The sequence below is a fragment of the Epinephelus fuscoguttatus genome, linkage group LG4 (genome assembly GCF_011397635.1).
Source record: "Epinephelus fuscoguttatus linkage group LG4, E.fuscoguttatus.final_Chr_v1".
NCBI lineage: Eukaryota > Metazoa > Chordata > Actinopteri > Perciformes > Serranidae > Epinephelus > Epinephelus fuscoguttatus.
The window spans coordinates 5,106,314-5,126,846 of NC_064755.1; the positions used below are offsets into that span (position 1 = coordinate 5,106,314).

General features: G+C 40.2%; 1 protein-coding gene and 1 long non-coding RNA gene across 3 annotated transcripts in view; one reads left to right on the top strand and one right to left on the bottom strand.

Annotated features, from left to right (window-relative positions):
• Positions 1 to 20,533, top strand: part of galnt18a (UDP-N-acetyl-alpha-D-galactosamine:polypeptide N-acetylgalactosaminyltransferase 18a) — a 311,892-nt gene that overhangs the window by 18,800 nt on the left and 272,559 nt on the right. The gene's annotated exons all lie outside the window — the stretch shown is intronic.
• Positions 14,909 to 16,956, bottom strand: LOC125887586 (uncharacterized). The gene is made up of 3 exons (XR_007449181.1): positions 16,501 to 16,956; positions 16,351 to 16,422; positions 14,909 to 15,512 (listed from the first exon to the last, which is right to left on the bottom strand). It is a non-coding gene; the product is annotated as an uncharacterized LOC125887586 (long non-coding RNA).

Below are 20,533 nucleotides of genomic sequence, written 5' to 3' on the forward strand. Positions count from 1 at the left end.
CTAATTCTGAGTATATTGCAATATATTATGGTCATTTGTCAACATCTGTTTTATGTTGAGGTGGCTGTGGCTGGGGCTCAGAGGTAGAGTGGGTCGTCCACCAATCGGAAGATCAGCGGTCCAATCCCCGGCTCCTCCAGTCTGCATGTCAAAGTATCCTTGAGCAAGATACTGAACCCCAAATTGCTCCTGATGATGCTTCCATCGGTGTGTGAGTGTGTTAAAAACAGAAGCAGGTGGCACCTTGTATGGTAGCCTCGGCCACCAGTGTATGAATGTGTGTGTGAATGGGTGAATGTGACTGGTAGTGTAAAAAGTGCTTTGAGTGGTCGGATGACTAGAAAGGTGCTATGCAAATGCAGGTCCATTTTCCAAATATGATCAAGTTTTCAGTCTGTTCATCCAAGCAAAATGTATCTTGTGGACTGAAAAACCCATTTCAGTCAGGAATACTTTTGTCAAAGATAACTTTATTTCCATTTGCAGTATTATATTTGCCGTTATGACTCCATTCAGGAGCCTCTCTGCCTTTCCTAGGCCTATGCAGAAAATAGAGAGAGCACACCTTTCCACCCTTCCACATGCCTATGTGGAAAGCCTGAAAGCAGAGAGAACACATCTCCCTGCCCGTCCATGCGCCTACACAGAAAGCCTAAGGCTGGGAGAGCAGCAGCAAAGACCCCCTGGGAACAGAACATAGCCAGCATCAATGACAAACAGAAATGACATTGATAAGTCAGACACAACATGAAAAACAGGAGCTGGGGTGGAGGCAGGTTGCAAAGTGGCTTGCAGAGGAAGCAGTAACAGTAGGCAGGCCTGAGCAGTTTAAATAAGGCGCCATGAATGAGATTTGCCATTTGGTTGCATAGAAAGGCATCATGCAATCTATCAGCTGACTTCCTTGCATTAATCAGCTGCTCCATCAGTTGACTGGGCTGCTTGAGCTCAGCTGATGTAGCTGGGATGTGAACTGAGTTTGACATCTTGTCCTGCCTGAACTAAAGCTCCACTCAATTTGATTTTATTATTCAAGTAGGCTTCCAGATGTTTGATTTATAGTTCATTAAAAAAATTGATACTTGGTATCATGCAAAATATCACGATACTACAGTGTGTCTATCTTTCCCCCACCCTGGTTGGCACTAGTTGGCCCTTTTCGACTGTTTTTCACCTGATTCAGTTTGTTGAATCTGCGGTAGAGCCCGTCAGTGACAGAAATCACTCTGATTGGCAGTTCAGCTCAGAACACAAGGAAGAGAAATGGAAGTGAGAAAGGCAAAGAAATGGCTGAAGTTAAGAGGGCTTGAGATGAAATCAAACTTGAGTTCTTTAGCAGAAGCATTTCATAATTGTTTGCGTTATTGTTCACTAACCCATGAATGGTATAATTTGCTCTCTCAACATTGGGTTGCGTTGTTAATGTGGTAACTGGCTAACTAGCGTCTTTAGTCTGTCTTGTCGATCTTTGGGTTTCCATTTTTGAATGATGACATCTGCCATCTCCTGGTATAAAGGGTTATTTCCGCTCACACAGGCGCAGAACGCACGTACTAGTTGGCCTTTGGCTGCAACCTTTTGGCGCAGCACTCAGCCCTTGCTGCCACTAGTTCATTGATGTCGCTTTGGTGTGTCTTGGCCTTTAAATGTCAAGAAATATCCAATTGCTTGTATTGTTTTCTTTTTTTCCGAATCTTTAGTTGTATTATTTATGCACAAACAGCACAAACAATAGCATCATAGTTTTGGAGATGCAAGATTTGATCTTGCATAATATCATCAGAAACTTAGAAGTAGGAGCAAAATTATCAACCTCTTGGCACTTCTACACAAGTATTGTCTTTGTACATTATACATTACATTTATCCACAAAAGGTTTTGTCCATGCTGGCAACAGCCACAACTGGAGACATAATGTTTTCGGGTTGTCCATCTGTCCGTGGCACAAACCTCCACTTGGGCTCAAATATGAACTGATTAGATTTTGGTGGTCAAAGGTCAAGGTCACTGTGACCTTGCTTCCATCTCATTCTTAAGACCACAGTATCTCAAAAAGGCCTCGATGGAATTTCTTCAAATTTAACACGAACGTCCGCTTTGACTCAAGAATGATCTGATCAGACTTTAGTGGTCAAAGATCAAGGTCACTGTGACCTCACAAAACATATTTTTGGCTGTAACTTAAGAATTCATATGCATAATATATGCATATATATGCATATATTATGACAAAATTTCACACAACTGTCTGACAGGATAATCTGATGAGGTGATGACTTTTTATATTCAAAAGATCAAAGGTTAACATCACTGTGACATCATAATGTTCTGCACAAAACACTTTTCTGGCTATCACTCAACGTCATACCTCAGGAACAGAAAGGGAGACATTTGGTCAGATACTCAGTTAGTGCAAGCTGTTTCAACATTAAATCACTGAGCTGTACCTGCTGCCTCATCATCTGTGTTTTAAATCCTTGGAAAACTAAATTAAAATTCTCATGACAAAACTAGATGAAAAACAAAATAATCAAATAACTAAATTCTCTAATATACATTTCCATCAAAAGACCTAGACTAGAAGAAGATATACTTCATTAATCCCCGAGGGGAAATTCACTTTTGTCATTCTGCTGTCATATACACAGAGGCCTAAAATACACACATGTACACAAACACTGGTCAGGACAGGTTCCCCAAGCAGTTGGGGTTCGGGGACTTGCTCCAGTTCACTTCGGCAGTGTGCACGAAGTGAACTGGCACCTCTCCAGCTACCAGTCCACACTCCATATTTGGTCTGTATGGGGACTGAACTGGTGACCCTCCAGTTTATAACCCAACTACCTAATAACTGAGCTACTGCTGCCCTTACAACTACAACTACATCAAAATTACATTTCTTTAATGAACATGGACAGAATGGTTTGACCAGTTTAGAAAATTGCTTTAGATTTGTGCTTAGGCAGGCAGAGAGCACTTCCACCAAAGGAAATTCAAAATTTCAGTTGCAGGGACAAATTGGTTAAGGAAGGGGACTGTGCACTCACACCCACAGGAGACTCATAATAGACTCTACCCTAACCACAGAGACTCTCTGCAGTAGTTTGTGGGTTTGACCTGACATACATGCGCAGACAGAAATATGAACAAGTCATGCACACACACACACACACACACACACACACACACACACACACACACACACCTCCTCTAAATCCCAAATGCAGTAAAGTGCAAGCTGCTAATTTAGCCACTCATGCATACACTTGTCTCATCCCATAAGCAGGAAGTGTGTAAGGAGGTGTGTTTGTGTGCTGTGTTTTTATGTGTGTCTTTGTGAAATGGTGTACTTTGAAATCTGTGTGTTTGTCCTCACACACAAGTTATCCTGCAGGAGACGACTCTTTTACAGTGGCAGGCTGCATGACGGAGCCTGTTCACATTTCACACACGATGCGTCCAACACGGAATCTAACACTTAGTGAAGTTGCCACTGTCACTCACTGTCTTCTTAATCCCTCAGTGTATCTCCCTGAGGCTGCATTACTATACCACAGGGAGGCTATCCGCGGTGCTGCCTCTCGTCCTCTAGTTAGGCTTTGGGAAGACAATTGCAGGCTGCCAGCCCCATAAAGTTGTCATTTGGGGGACTGTAGGAAATGTCTGACACATTTGGTGTCAGGTTTCGGCTTAAAGTAGTGTTTCTCAAGGATGGATGGGCTATGCCAAAATGTTGAAGATAATCAAGCATGCAGTGTCTGTGCCAAAGTTTCGATTTAACTTGCAGAAGAGGTTTTACTAAATTGAATAATTTTTAATTTTAATTTTTTTTTGTTGCACTCATTTGCACCGTCTTTGCTTTATTTTATTTTTTTTCATTTTTATTATCTAAAATTTTTCTGAGATGTTTGCTTGCAAAACACCTGGTTAGCTTTCAGTGGCTGCGATTGGTCTCATGTTGCAGCAGAAAAAAATCTACTCCTTTTTATAAAAATCTGGGTGTTTTTCAGTCTAATCTGTGAAACCACAAAAAACTTAAGTCCAAGGATAAGAACAAATACTGTCAATCAAGTGAGCTGACATTAGATACTAAAGTACTATAATGGGCAGACTTTAATTTAATGGAAGACACAAAAACCAAATCAAACCAAACCACCAATAACGTCTCAACTGAAAGGACAGATGCAATTGGTTGATACTGAAAGCAACACTAATCAACATTGTTTTATATAAATTAATGAATTTCTCTATTATTGTGTCATGCAAGCAGTTATCCCCAGCCTGCATGGGCTTACAAGTCACCATAAATCGAGAGCAAGGCAGGATCAGACTCCAGCAAACTTAAATTCAGACAGCATTAAAAGGAAAGAAAATGCAACAAAGCAGCAAACCCATCATATATAATCAGAACATCATTTTGGAAGACCAAGTTTGTGAAAAAGAAATCAAAATAAATACTAATTAAACAAACATTCTTGCTTTTCCAGGCTTTAACAACAAAATTGGCAAACGTAAACACATCAAAATTAACCAGCCATTCCAGCTTTTGGTCATCTGGACACAGGAAAATGTCAGAGATTAAAATAGTCATTTCACAGAATATTAGCTCTCTTCAGTCATCATAGTTTGTACAATATAAAAGAAAATGGGACTCCCTTTCCACTTCACTCAAATCAAACAGCTCACATATTCTGTTTTCCTCCTGAATATTGTTGAATTACACAATCTCAGTGGTCAGAAGAAAAATACCAGCTCTCAGCTGTATAAACTAAATATCTTTGGCCTCTAGATGAATTGGATGTTACATATGGTTCAGGGCCAAACTTCTGTTTTATATGCACATATGTCCTTCAGGTATTGACAGAATATTTTCAAACCGTTTCCCTTCAAATTTAGATAACAGCCTTTTTTCATGGAGGTAACACTGCAGCATAAGTTAGCATATTGCAGCATACTGTTTATAAAGTGACTATGTGTATTGATAGAGGTGTTGATAATAGTGAAGCACCCGAAAGAATGATCACCACACTGCCTAGCTCTCTTCATCATAGCTCTACAAAGCATTTTAGCTTCTTTTGGCTTATGTTTTGGTTTTACAGCCAGAGACTCTCTCTTTGGTGTAGTCTCATGGCTCTCATCAGCTGCATATTCAGCAGAGGAAAGCAGTTGTTTTCTTGCCTGTGTATCCTTGTGTATTTGTCTGTGTCCGCTCTTTAAATACAGAGATTTTTGCGGGTCCTTGAACAGCCATGACCAGCGCAGGTGGAACTCTTAATGACTTAATTGTTTTCCTAAGCAGCAGTTTGTTGAGTTTTGAGTCCCGGGGTGAAAAATAATCAGCTGATCCAGTCAGAGCTAATCACATCAAAGCAATGGGTGAGAGGAGCAGGCAAGTGAAAGCAAACTTTTAGATCCAGCACAATGAATGGTTAGGTTTCACTTTCACTGTGCCTGATGTTCTCCTGCTCTGTCTGCCCAAATTTTGCAACAAATAATCAAATGATATTATTAATCCAACAGCACTCCTAATTAACGGTCTTACTCCAGAACTAAACAATCCAAATGTGGCAGCAGATGTTTTAATCATGGCAGGTCGACACAAATAAATGAATGTGTGGAAATCGCTGGATGTTGCACTCAGGAGTTGGTGGAGACCAAAACAGAGCTGAAAGAAGAGTGAATATTGGCCTTTGGTCGGTCTTATGGACAGAAAAAGCCATTTAATACTATTTTTTTTTCAGCCGGATGTGTAACATACGCACTGAATTAATCTTAAAAAGGGGCAATATTTAAATGTTGTGTTGTTATAGCAGAACGCTGCCTAACTTAAGAATCCTAATATCATCACTGTTGGGATTAAACCTTGTCCAAAACAACTATTTTTTAAGAAGTTAAAAGATATATATTATTTTTTATTATTTTTTTCAAAAAATAGAACACTGTGTCATCAAAGGTGTTATTGTGTTTTTATACAGTGTTAAAATACCCAATTTTTGTGATGTAAAAAATGAGACTGGTTGTGAAAGTATACACACCCTTAAACTGATACATTCAAACTCGTGTTAAATAGTAGTCAGTACATACCTGCCATCAATTAAAGTGACCCTGATTAACCTCAGATAAAGTTCAGCTGTCCTAGTAGGACTTTCGTGACATTTACTTAGTTGCATCTTACAGCAGAGGCCATGGTCTGCAAAGAGCTTACAAAGCATCAGAGAGATCTCATTGTTGACAAGTATCGGTCAGGAGAAGAGTACAAAACAATTTAGAAAGCATTAGATATATCATGAAGCCAGTCATCAACAAGTGGAGAAATTATGGAACAGCAGTGACGTTACCGAGAACTGGACGTCCCTGACGAAAACTGGTCAGGGAGGCTGCCATGAGGTGAACAGCAACACTGAAGGAGCTGGAGGAATTGCTGGCACATTGGTTGTGTGCTACATGTGACAACAATCTCCTATATTCTTCATGTCTGGACTATGGGTTTAGGGTCGCAAGGCGGAAGCCTTTTTTTTTTTACAAAGGAAAACATCCAAACCCGGCTGACTTTTGCAAAAACATTTATCAAATCTCACAAGAGCATGTGGGAAAATTTTAGAAAGGCCCAGTCAGTGGGGTGACCTGAAGAGGCGTGTGTACAGGAGATGCCCTCACAGTCTGACAGAGTTGGAGTGCTTTTGCCAGAAATAGTGTGCAAATGATGCAAAGTCAAGATGTGGCACGCTGATAGACTCCTACCCAAAAAGATGCTGTAATTCAATTAAAAGGTGCTTCAACCAAGTGTTAGTTTAAGGGTGTGCATGCGTATGCAGCCAGGTTATTATAGGTTTTTATTTTTTTTATATTTTTCCCCCCTTAAAGATTTGCATGTTTTTCAACTGTATTGTACAGGTTATAAATCACATTAAAGATTAAAAATAAAAGTAAAATAATAAAAATAAATGATTTATCTTGGTCTCTTGGTTTTTGCATAAAAAGCCTGGCATTTTAACAGGGGTGTGTAGACTTATATCCACTGTATATGGTCAGATTGCATTACGTTCTCTTCAACTTACAGGTCACAGTGTTTTTTGTTGCTATGTGTGCACTCAGTTTTCCCTGTTGTTGAATAAATCTGACCAAAATCTCTCTCCCCCTTTTATCAGACCACAAAGAATTAGCTAGCCAGTGCACCCGCTATCCCTCTGCCTCACTCCCTGCCGCTAGGGGACGATCCCCCAGGAGGAAAGCGATTGAAAGCTCCACTAACGGACAATCACTGGCAGCTGTAGCAACTTGAAGTGCAAACCTCAGCGTCGGGGGTCACAGCAGGCTGGTGGTAATTAGTAACATTAACCTTTATTCATCCACTCTTCATCACAGAGATCTTGGAAGCCGAGGAGCCCTTTTCACACCTCTGTGAAGTTACCGTACTTCATTAAATTACACACATTTTGAAGTTACTAGTATTCCAGTCACAAACTATTATTCTGTCTGTTAGTGGTGGAACTTATCACCTAATTTATCTTTTTCATCACTGCCCCTGCTGCCTGTTCTTTATGCCCCGCTAACATCAGTGGAGATTTACTTTCAGCTCCCCAGACTGTAGCTGTGCCTTCACGTCTGCTGCCCTGCAGCTAAATACCAGACTCCAGCTCTTAGGGAAAACCATCACACACAGTCAGATTTCCCTCCATGCTGGGATAAAGTCATCACAAAGAGTCAGGGGACATGCAGGCAACTTTCTGAGCTCTAATGATATTTGTCCACATAGCACTGACATAAACTTAGTGAAATATACCCTGAGGCTTTTCTTCCAGCTCTCTGTGGGTGTGTTCATTTTTTTACACTATTATTTAATGACATTTAACCTTTGTCAAAAAAGTTATTTAAGAATTAAGAGTCTACTTGATTGCATTTCATTATAATAGAACTTTCCAATTTTGTGGATTCACTTTGGATGCCAAGCCAATCTGCGTGAATTTTTCATGTGCAGTTCAACTTAGGTGAACTTCAACCTGTAAGTCTGACACGTTGACTAATACCAATGCCATCTTGACAGTGCTGACCTTTGAGGGAATGGAATGGAGGGAGCTGTTGTAGCTTTTGAGCTGCGTTACATCATCCAATTTTATTAAAACACAAAGAAAGACTGTGTTTGATAAGTCTGTCCTTTTTTGGGGTTGCTCTGCAGTGTAGGCAGTTGTTGCCAACACTGAAATAGCCACTTTCTCTGCAGGATTCTCAGACATTGAATCAGGCTTTCACCACCTGAAGGGATGTGCACCACATCTGCATTTGTTAAATAGCCAATAGGAATGTCCTCTCTGTGAAATGACCTGTGATTGGCCAAAGTCTGTTGTCACAGGCTAGATTTTCTGAAATAAGATGACAGAGCCAAGAGGAGGTGCAGAAGTTTGGTGTTCTCTCAGACCACTTGAATTGCAATATGCTTAAAGGGTATTATGGGATTGTTGCCCAGTGATGCCAAAATAAAACTGCTTACCCCAGCTTTAATTGAAATTGAAAACTGTAGCTTTATTTGTGTCAATAAAAAAGTCTGTCATAAATAAAGCACCCAGATGAAGAGACAGCTTGAAACTTAAGAAAGCAGTTCAAACAGTCTCTTCAGCAGCAGTGAGCAGCGCTACATCAGATCCTGCAGGGCAGGGCCGGTATAGATAGCAAGGACAAAGTGACAGCAGCCACTAAGCCACCAATATGGCCTGTACAACACATTTTCTGCTATTGTCATCCAGATTTACTGTGAGAGGGGTTTATTTAATGTTTTCCAAATGACGGGTTTGTTGGACATGAGATGTAGCACAAGTCTGTCTGTGGTCACTGGTCACCTCTGGTGCCTAAATCTGAGACTGATGTCTCTCCCGCTCAGGCTGTCCTGCAGAGAAGGAGGGCTCTATTCCTGTTTCTCTGTAGCTTACTTTATGCTTTTGTTATCTCTGGAAGGAGAAAACTCGCATTTTGACTTGTTTTGTGAAGCAGTGTGAAGCACCATTCTTGTTATCTTTATTTTGGATACTAACAGCTTATTTCTGTTAAGTTTGGGCCTTTCACTTTCCTGTCTGTTGTTTTTGTGCATCATCAAGTTTGCTGCATGTGTAGGCATGTTTGTGATAATGATTCTTCATTTGTCATCCACTCCGTTTCATTTCTGTATCCTGAAATAATACTATACAAACAGAAAGATTTAATATAAAGTTTAAAAAAACAGCACAGCTACTATGCATGTGGTCACCTCCACAACATGGACAATAATATCTCTACTTGAGATTGGGCTGTTTAGCAGTTATTACTATAGGCAAGAAATGTGTTAAATATTTCTGTTACAAACTAAATCCTTTCCGTGCTCCTGATTTTATCATAGGTAACTGAAACTTTAACTAATGCCTTCTTTCACTTTTGCTCTTTGTCTCTTACACAAACAAACACATACAGACACACCCCTTATTTGGAAGCTGATGCAGCCTAAGCCAATCAGACTCCCCATGTATAAAGATCATTGAAGAGTAGGCATGTAACGATATATCGAATTTCGCGGTGTTGCGATAAAATAAATTCTCGATACCGTTGTGGGAATGCCACGATAGTTATATAGCTGTGTTCTCCTACAGAGCCGGTAATATGACTGTGCGACTACATTCCCCATAATCCCTATGAGAGTAGTGTGATATAGTAAAGTGGAAATTAAACGTGAGGGGGGAATCTAACAGTAAAACATTAGATTAATTCAGGTTATTAGCTAATTTCACTGACTGTAGTCTACACATGGATGTATGATGTTTTAGGAGCATAAAGAAACATTTTTGTCATTACTTTTGTGCGCTGGGTTTTATTTACAGTGGAGGCATCTTTTGTTTATTTATGTTCTTTTCACTATAAGCACTATAAACTAAGTAACTCTTATTATTTATTACCTGTGTTGACATTTGATGATGATGATTGAGATAGCATTGCTAATAATTCGTTTACAGGTACATGTAATAAATAAGAGATACAAAGGCTAAAAATTTAGGCCTGACACATTTAATTTTTGTTTCTTTTTTAAGAAAAAAGGTAACAAATATTATTTTAAGGCTCCTGTAATTTGGGTTATTATGGGTATTAAGCAGGTCATTTTACAGTTGGATAAATAACCCTGTCTCTGCTCTTTGCTGGGGTAAAAGACACAGACAGTTTCTAAACTACCTCAATCAAGTTTCAGCTTGTCATGATGATGGACCTGTTGACACGGCAGCTCAGTAGCTGTCAAAGATATTAAGTTTGAAATTTTGGAACCGTAACATGTTTTTTTTTCTTGAAATACTGAAATTAGGGATGAATTAGGGAAATACTTAAGTTAGCATTTTTCGATTTTTTGCTGATAACTGATATGTGGCTATATAACAACTCATTTGACCGATACTCAATATCGGTACTGATATAACCACTTTTTCACCCACCTAATATTATTGATGATATTACACATGCACGCTCTTATCATGATGGCCCACCAGCAGATGGAGACATGAAATGGAATGCTTTTCAATGTATGTAATATTGATTCATTGTGCAAAATAAGAAAAAACATGTTGGGCGATTCTGATATTATTTTGCATCCCTATATGAAATGATTAATTGACCACCAAAATAGTTGTCAAATAATTTTCTGTCAGTAGATGAGCGCTTGTTGTGTGACAATATTTTTTTATGTCTCTGCACCGGTGACCAGAGGCATTACGTTATCAGGTTGTCCGTACGTCCATCCGGCCATTCGTTCCATTCTTGTGAACGTGAATATTTTTAATTTTGAGAGCTCATTAAGTTCTTTAGATTTTAAAATAACAGAGTTGAACTTGTCAAAATAAATGCTATTATTTCACTGAATGCTTTACATTGTAGGAGGAAGTAGCTCTGCTGTTATTGGACTGTGCTAATAGACAGTTGGTGAAATTGTTGGGTTTTTTTTTTTTGTCGACAGGTCTTAAGAGTGGTGAAGCCACAGAGTTATTGACATGCAGACAGTGTACCATGCATACACGCAGCTTTAGAAATCTGAAAGAAAGGAGAGTGTGCATACCTTTTTCCATCTTTTTGCATACACAAAATTTTATTTGTGGACTTAACAGAGTTATAGGCTGGTCATCACACCTCAGGTGGTTAGAACAGCCAAAATAAGAGATTTTATGAAGTGACTATATTGTTGGCTAAAGCCCTGTTTCCTTGTATCAATTAGTGGCAGAGAGGAGCAGAAGAGCCAGGTTTTTAATTTGTTTTTTTTTATATCATAGTCTTTATTAGACACATTTGTCATTGTCACTCAGTGTCTGTGGACCAGCAGACAGCAGCAGTAACGAGGGTCTGCTCTTCAATCCCCTCAGGCTTAGTGCATAGACTGCTGCAGGAGCGTGGACACAACTTTCTGATACTTTGTTTTGTTATGTGGCTCTGTTGGAGTGATATAGGACTGATTGATTTGTTGTGATACCCCTGCTCCCCACATGCCAGTCACAAGGTAGGCATGGTGGAACAATGGCAGCTTGTCGTAACGCGACATTTACCAGTGGATGAATCTGTCTGTTTTACTCACCTTTACCTCAGGTTCCCTGAATCTGTCATGTTGGCTCTCAGTGATATGAAGCGTGCTGACTCCAGTGCTGCAGACAGCAGGGTGATCTACAGCAGTTCCCCTCCAGCTAAATAGCTTCAGGTCACATGCAGGATCGCTTCCTGGAGGGAAAAAGGTTATCATTGAGGTCATGGGAAAAACACTGAAATCATTTGGATGTGTAGCACTTAGTCTGCTGTAGCTCACAGTCAAACAAGTTGTACAGATACAACCCGGGACTAATCTCTGCCCTGAGGCTTTCTCCACGCGCACAGCCTCTCGGAGCCCTGTTGAGACTACTGGACTTTGCTGATCTCCCTGCAGCTTTGAGAGAATGGTCTTGTATGTAATTTTGTATGTCAGGTGTACATGTTCTACACAACACTGTAGTGTATATGAGTAGGGATGTATACAATTAATAGATACTTAATTATTTGTCATCATAGACTTTATAAGTAATGTAGCTTCTGTGATGTCACCCATTGATTTTGGAGCCTCAAGTTCGGTATTTCTCCCGTCGCCATCTTGTTTTTTTGCAGCCACAAGTGTTATTTGGACCAGAGGTTGGAGCTGTGGAGGAGCGATGGGTGGATCTGACTTAGACTGTAGCAACGCCTCGCAGACAGCCTGTCACTCGGGGCCGCTTGACTGACAGGCGTAGGTTAAGTCCTTGATACAGTCAGGTCCATAATTATTTCGACAATGATACAGTTGTCATCATTTTGGCTCTGTACACCACCACAATGGGTTTTAAATAAAACAATGAATACCTGCTGAAAGTGCAGACTCTCAGCTTTCATTTAAGGCTTTTTTTTTTCAAAAATGTAGTATGAACCATGTAGGAATGACAACCATTTCTTCACACAGTCCCCCAACTTTAAGGGCTCATAAGTATTTGGACAAACTAACATAATCATCAATTTAACAGTCAGTTTTAATACTTGGTTGCAAGTCCTTTACAGTCAATGACTGCCTGAAGTGTTGGTCACATAGGCATCATCAGATGCTGGGTTTCTTCCCTGGTGATGCTCTGCCAGCCCTTTACTGCAGCCGTCTGCACTTCCTGCTTGTGTTTTGCGTGTTTTGCCCTCAGTTTTGGCTTCAGCAAGAGAAACGCATGCTCAGTTGGATTCAGGTCAGATGATATGACTTGGCCATTGCACAACATTCCACTTCTTTGCCTTAAAAATGTCTTTGGTTGCTTTTGCAGTATGCTTCAGGTCAATGTCCATCTGCACTGTGAAGCATCGTCCAATGAGTTTTGAAGCATTTGGTTGAATCTGAGCAGATAATGTAGCCCCAAACACTTCAGCTTCCATCCTGCTGCTTCCTTCATTTATTTACATTTCTGTCAATCTCGCAATCAACTAGGGCTGTACCTAACTCACAGTGATGTCAGTTGGATCGGATTTGGATGGTCAATGGAATAATTCAACTGTTTTTTTTCCCATATAGAGTTGAAGACTTTGAACGGGGTTCAGTGGGACGTTTGGGGCAAAAGTTACAGTCACATTAAATAGAAAACAAGTAAAGTTAACTATGTTAACAGCAGTTTTTGGCAACACTAGATATCAAACAAAAGCCAGAGACAGTATCATAATAAGTTGCCGTGAGCTGTAAATTCACCACTTCTAAGCACAGAGCAGAAGATAACGTTATATCAGAGCATGACCAGGCAAAGCCTCTCCTCCTCTGGTCAGCTGTGTCGTTCATACTCATACTCACCCTGGGTCTGTGTCTGCAGCCGCCTGTATCCAAGTGCAGCATGAAAGCAAGGGGCCGCTCACTCTGCAGCTACATGTGGTGAGTCTGCAACTCACTGCTGTTAAAAAAAAAAAAAAATTGCTGTGGGACCACCATGATCGCTACAGGTGACTCAGATGACATTGTGATCAGCTCCTTTCCTCTCTCATCTGTTAACATTTTTAAGAATCTTTTCTTTTTTTTGGTTTTCTATAACAGAGCTGACAGCAGAGAGATAAAAGTGAGAAAAACAACTTGGCAACACCAGAAAAACGGGAAGGACCTTCTTTATTTCACCAACATGTTTTGGCACAAGTGAAGAATGAAATAGTGCTGTGATGAATGGACTACTGTTGCCAAGTTGTTTTTACACATTTGGTGCTTTGATACTTGAGCACCTACTTGGCTGGCGAAGTGGTAACCACACAGTCCCCCCTAACAGAGATAAAAGGAAATAAGGGGAGGGAGAGAGAGATAGGGAATGATATGCAACAAAGCTTCAGATGTTGCAGTTCATGGTTGCTTTAAGGCTATGAGTGCACCTGGTATTTGGGGTAATTTGATGCTGCCATTTCTGTATTTAATGTATTATATTAAAAGACCAAAGTTGTAATGAACTCTCTGTTTTCATTCATCTTAGTTTATTGTTGTGCTATAAAGGTAGGCCTATATTTTATCACTCATTATTTGTTTTTGCTAACAGGAATTGATCATTTATGTCATGTCTGCATCCCTATTTATGAGAAAGATGTGTTGGAGAGACTAAATACCATTTTAAAACTGCAAATTCAGTCATTGCAGTGGAAAATGTCTAGAAAACTTTGTAAAACTTAAAATGAACATTAGCAAACCAACCCAGTCGCCAGAAAAAAATGTTGTCATTGTATGTTTCTGCAAACCACAGTTATATGGATTGTAGATTAATATGTAGCAGATACCCTGAAACTGTCCATTTCAACAGCACTGTAGTTAATGTGTGGTTATGTCGTGGCACAAAACAACTTGCTTATGGTAGGAAGATAATGTTTTGGCTTAAAATATCTGTTTTTTGGGGGGGAACAATGCTGTCTGGAAATGCTGCAGTGTCTTGGTAAAAAACACACTTCATGAAACTATCCTGGGAGGAACAGCAATGGGTCCCTAAAACAAAACCTGTTTTGTTGTCTGTTGGTCTTGTACAGTGGTCTGCAGCTTGGCAGGCTTCTCACCCACAGGTGCAATGCCATCCAACATCCCCTTCACCTCCTGATGTCAAATTCAGCTACGTATGAAACATTGATATGATGCGTATGAAACATACAATACCAACATTTTTTCTGTAGTAAACACAATTTGTAAGGTGTTAATTTCTTAATATTTAAAGAGAAATCGGGAGAAGCATCTGTTGTAGTTGTGGATGCCTATCTGTTAGTGCTGCTAGATTTGTGCTAAATCTATGCTCTTATGTCTATTTTGAATGTTTTGGTGATGCTTTTTGCCGTTGGCTTTGTACGTGTGGCGTGCGGCTGCGAGTCACTTACTGGAATGAGTAAATCAACTCAACAGTAAATTTTCATTCTGTTGACCTCTGCTAGTCAGCCAGGTTGAGATTTTCAAATGTAAACGTAGCGCCCTTAGTCTTACTCAAGGATAACAACAATGCTAGTGACACAAACATTCGCTCTAGGCTCGGAAAGCTGGATACCTTTAAATTATTTGAATGACTCACTTAGAAGAGAGTAGACGTTAAGTTGAACAGTGACAGTTTTTATTGCCTCACAGCAATTATCTGGCAATATTAATACAATGTACAAAAATAAAATACAAAAATAAATCCCTTTCAAAATAATAAACCAAAATAAAAGTGCAAATAAAAGTGTCCCTTCTTTTTAAATAAAAGCAAGAGTTCAGTTCCTTATGTTATTCTCCTTTGAGGAAAGGAGATCAGAGTTCTCTTTGACTCGTGTGTGCACACAGTTCCTATAACTACCCGGGTAGGTTTTTGTAGTGTGTTGTGTCTTATCTGAATCCGAGTGAATGGAGTAAATCGGTGGTCTGAAGTTCACTGAGGGCGGCGCCCACGGCTGGCCACACGGTGCTCCGGTCCGTCCACAGTCAAGCTCTCTGGTACTGGCTTGCCACTGAACCTTCCAGGGTTCAGGATCAGAATGATCGATTCCTAGTCCACGAATAAAAAACCAATCTACACACACAGTGTAGAATATATACATTACTGTCTCTTTCTGTTCATTACATAACCTCAATTTACTTCCATCATTCAAAATATCTTTTCACATAGAATCAATTACACAGGATATATGTTGCTTCAATCATCGTGAAAGGAATTGACTTATATCACAATAAAAGTTTTTAGTGCAATGAAATAACACACCCTGAGTTTATAATTCACAATAAACATTTTAAAACAAACAATGAAATCATGTATGTCTTGTATCACTATTCTATCTTAACAGCTTATCTCTATATTTATATTTTTAAACATGTTTTTAAATGTAACATATTGTTCAACATATTTTAATATATTCACTTTTTAAACCATTTAGATGAACTAAATCACCACTCATTTTATGCATTTCAACAATCAAAATGAAATAAATCTGAGTGATAAACATCAACATGAGTGAATACTTTCATAATAAAATGACTTTTTAAGTCAACAGAACTGAGTGTAATGCACCTTTAATGCTGCACCACATTATCACTGTGTCACTGCAGTAGGTCGATAGCTAGCTTAGCTGAGTTAGCTGTAGTGTCAACATCTATATTGAATTACATGGAAACGTTAGCGGTTAGCTTAGCACTAACGTTATTAGCAATCTTTTTTTCTCCAACCATTCTTGGCAATTACAATGATACTAGCTATACCACTGTACTATTAAACATTAGGCATCATACCTCTGATTGGTTTTTAGAAAGAACAGTATCAGAACAAAGCATCATGTAACCAGAAACAAGCCAACATGGCTCTTATGCTTACTAACAACTAGTGGCTAGCATTTTAGCATTGTTAGCTTCCTTACCGGAGCTCGCGGCGCGAGGGCTCACTAGATGAAAGAGGCTCCTCCGTTCAGTGTGATTCACAGGACTCAGTCCTAACAAGCAAGCACTTATTAATACATGACATGTGGGGATTAATCATCGATTTATGATGTTTTTATCGTGTTTCATACCAAGGGTTTCTTCAGTTTGCTCTCAGGATAACGTGCTCTTGGGAAAACGTCTCAGATTAAAAGAAAGAGGGAGTGGCAAGGAAGGCGCTCTAAATAGTCTTGACAGTGAGGCTCAGAGTGGGACATGCCACCTTCTGGCGGGGCATGAGACTACACCTCTAAATGACATATATGGGTTTAGTAACCATATGTTTCATGTGGGTTACATAAACATCAGTAGACATTGATGAAATGCTGGAGAAAAATTGGCACCTGCTGAACTAGCATCCTGCTAGCCAGTGTACAGGACGACCTCCATGCTGCATTTGTTACCAGTAGGGTTGGGAATCTCTCTGTGATAGACGATTCGATACGTATCTAGATACACGGGTTACGATACGATTCAAAAACGATATATTTTTAATACAGAACGATTCGATACGATTCGATACAGTGTAGAAACGATACGATTCTATGGTTAACATTTGTTGATGTAGACATTAATCACATATTATAAAATAAAGAAGCCAATTCTATAAAAGTGACATTCTTACAGTATTTTCAAATTTGCAAAAGACCACATCCCCAAGCATTGTTGCTGTATGGCACTGGCAAAAATAAAATAAAAAGTCAAACAACAACAAAATCACGGGAAGTGCCCATTGGTTCGACAGTCCATTGTTCCGAAGTCTGTTCCAAAATCATCATGATGCCCTGTGGTTAAGGTCTGGTTAGGTTTAGTCACAAAAACCACTTGGTTAGGGTCAGGAAAAGATCATGGTGTGGGTTAAAATGAAAAAGAAAGTGGCAAACACATAAGCCGTGAGCCTGCTCCGCCTCAAGCCGGTCGCGGCGCACCATACGCCCGCCGCGAGCCGTTCAGCACCGCGGACAGTCGGACTAATGGGATGTCGAACCAATGGGCTGTCGAACTAATGACATGGACCCAAAATCACATGTCAAATGTATTTATTTTTAGACATGGACCAAAAAAAGACTTGCTGAATGAACATCATTTTGTTGGATGGGATCAATATAAAAATGAGAAGAAGTTTTAAACTTTAAGTGAAGTGAACTTTAAGTAAAATTTAAGTGTTTTAAACCTACTTGTTGTGTTGTTTTTATGGTATTGTCTGTGTTTTTGTATGTATCTTATATGGACTTGAGTCTGGAATAAAGTTTATCATAACGCTGTACAACATAAACATAAAGCAGAATAAAATAATAACATGCAATGTAGGGGCAGAATCTGACATCTCCTGTTATTAGTTGATATCATAAACTGTGATGACTAGCAGCTTATCACTGACAGCATGTCAGACTATTTCTCTGTGTTTGCTACACTCTGTGTTTGTCATTTATAAAAAGATAAATCACTTTTCTATAATACATCAATGATATTTCAATGGAATAAATTACTTATTGACTTATTCATACTTCAAAAACAGCATCAATAAGTGATTAACATAGGGGGGATCCAAAAAAAAAAAAAAAAAAAAAAAATCAAAATCAACCAGCCACCCTCCTCCCCTGACATGTAAAGAACAGTCCCTAAAGTGCGCTGAGGTTTGCGGAAATGTGAACTGCTCGTTTCTCCTCTGACATGCCACATACCTGTGTGCCGCCACGGCTCGGCTGGTATTTCTGGGCAGTCATGACACCGACGAAGACTTCTTGGACCTGGAGCCGGACTTGTCGGTCGCCGGTAAGCCGTTATCATGCGCCGCCTTATTTGACAGGAATATGTATTTCTGTCTGTGTCTGTGACCCCGCGTTCAACCCACAACCGGCAGGATTCGCCTTTAGTTTCTGCTGCAGCTTGGCTGCTCCCTGGTTTATCCAACCAGCATTAGCTTCTGTTCCTCATCTCCACCAGTCAAGCTGGCGCTGATGTTTACATCCATTATCGTTGTCAGTAATGCCTGCTATGGTCCGGAGCATGCTGCCGGCTCTCGCGTTGTTTTCAAGATGCAAACTGTTAAAGTCAGTGAACCGATTGCTAGTCTCGTGATACCCGAATCCATGACTCTACAATCGATTCATCTAAGGATTCATGGCTGATTTGTATCGATTGAGGAGGCTGCTACCGACGTAGCCGTATCTCTCGCTTGTCAAACTGGATATCCGGTCGTATCAGTTAATCGTTCCCAACCCTAGTTACCAGCATGATATGAAGAACTGTAATATCCGTTAATTCACCAAAAGTTGTCTAAATCCTGGACAGCACCATTCAGCCATTTTCTAAATGCTTATCTGATAGAGAGAATGGGAGGAGCCCCGTGCTTCATAGTGGGAATGTGAGGCGCTGTCCTGTACCTGCTGTGGATCACTGCTATATGCCGTTCAGAGGTGGCTGCAGTACAGTACTACCCATGTTCAGGAGGAGTCACCGTGCGGCTGTCTTGTTGGGCAGCAACCAACAATGTAAGGTGATGTTAACAAAAAAAAAAAAGACTAAATTACAGAGCACAAATTAAAGGGGCTGATGGGATCATGTTTTACTGGGGTTGTACCTTGTTTAATTTCAGTTGAGAAATAAATGATTGATTGATTTATTTCGTTCCACAGCGCTGTTCCGCTGCAGCTTGCCACCACCTTTGTGTGGGATAATCGCCCCCAAAGAGAGGAGCTGTGAGATTCAGAGCTCTGCACTACGTGGCACTAATGCAGAAAGTGTTTTCCAGACTGGAGATACTTGCCTTTTGCTTTGGAAAGATTACCTAAGATGTGTGAGTTTGCCACCCACTGTCGTCCCATCTGAGGCCTGCAGCAGCTTGCAGTCACCCAAAGGCTTTTTCAGCAACCTCTTCCTCCCCTCAGATCCTTCCATTCTCTTTGTACAGTGAAATTTCAAAGAAGTGTTTGATTATTTAATGCCTTTGGCCTGATGGAGATCCTACATCTCCATCTTTCAATGCACTGCTCATATCTTGTGGGTCGGGCCTGAGCCTGCTGGTGGAGGCTGGGGATTTTTGCAGAGTGGAGGACAGGATGATGCTCCGCAGATTTTTAAATTGAATTTAGAAGCAGACACACAGCACTTCCTCTCTTATCAAAACAGCTCTGTCCTACAAGTCAAACTGCTGTGACTACTTATATATGTATGTGTATATATATATATATATATATATATATATATATTAGTCAACATCACACTGTGTTTTATTTGGTGCAAGGTAGGGGATTGGAACTCCCCCAAAAAAACCCATTTAACAGGGAAAAAAAACGGTAGAAACCTCAGGAAGAGCAACTGAGGAGGGATCCCTCTTCCAGGACGGACAAACGTGCAATAGATGTCATACAGAACAGATCAGCATAATAAATTAACAGTAATCCGTATGACACAATGAGACAGAAAAAGAGAGAGAGAGAGAGAGAGACAGTAGCTTACAGCAACATTAATGAACGTAATAATATTATAATTAATAATAATATATTAATATCTGATAGTATACATGGGTGACAATAATCATGTGTATAATAACAGTAGAAGTATGACTAATGATAACAGCAGCAGCAGGAGGCATCTGGCAGGACCACGGCAGCAGCACAACCACACACGTCACACTATCCAGGCACCGCTGCAATACGAGTTAACCTAAGAGACAGTGGAGCACAAAGGCTCTGGAGAAGAAGCCGAGTTAGTGAGAGAGAGAGAGAGAGAGAGAGAGAGAAGGAGAGAAGGTGCCCGGTGTATTATAGGGGGGTCCTCCGGCAGACTAGGCCTAAGTCAGCCTAACTAGGGGCTGGTACAGGGCAAGCCTGAGCCAGCCCTAACTATAAGCTTTATCAAAGAGGAAAGTCTTAAGTCTAGTCTTAAATGTGGAGACGGTGTCTGCCTCCCGGACTGTAGCAGGAAGATGATTCCACAGGAGAGGAGCCTGATAGCTGAAGGCTCTGGCTCCTGATCTACTTTTGGAGACTTTAGGGACCACGAGTAACCCTGCATTCTCAGAGCGCAGTGTTCTGGTGGGATAATATGGCGCTATGAGCTCTCTAAGATATGACAGAGCTTGACCATTTAGAACTTTATAAGTTAACAGTAGGATTTTAA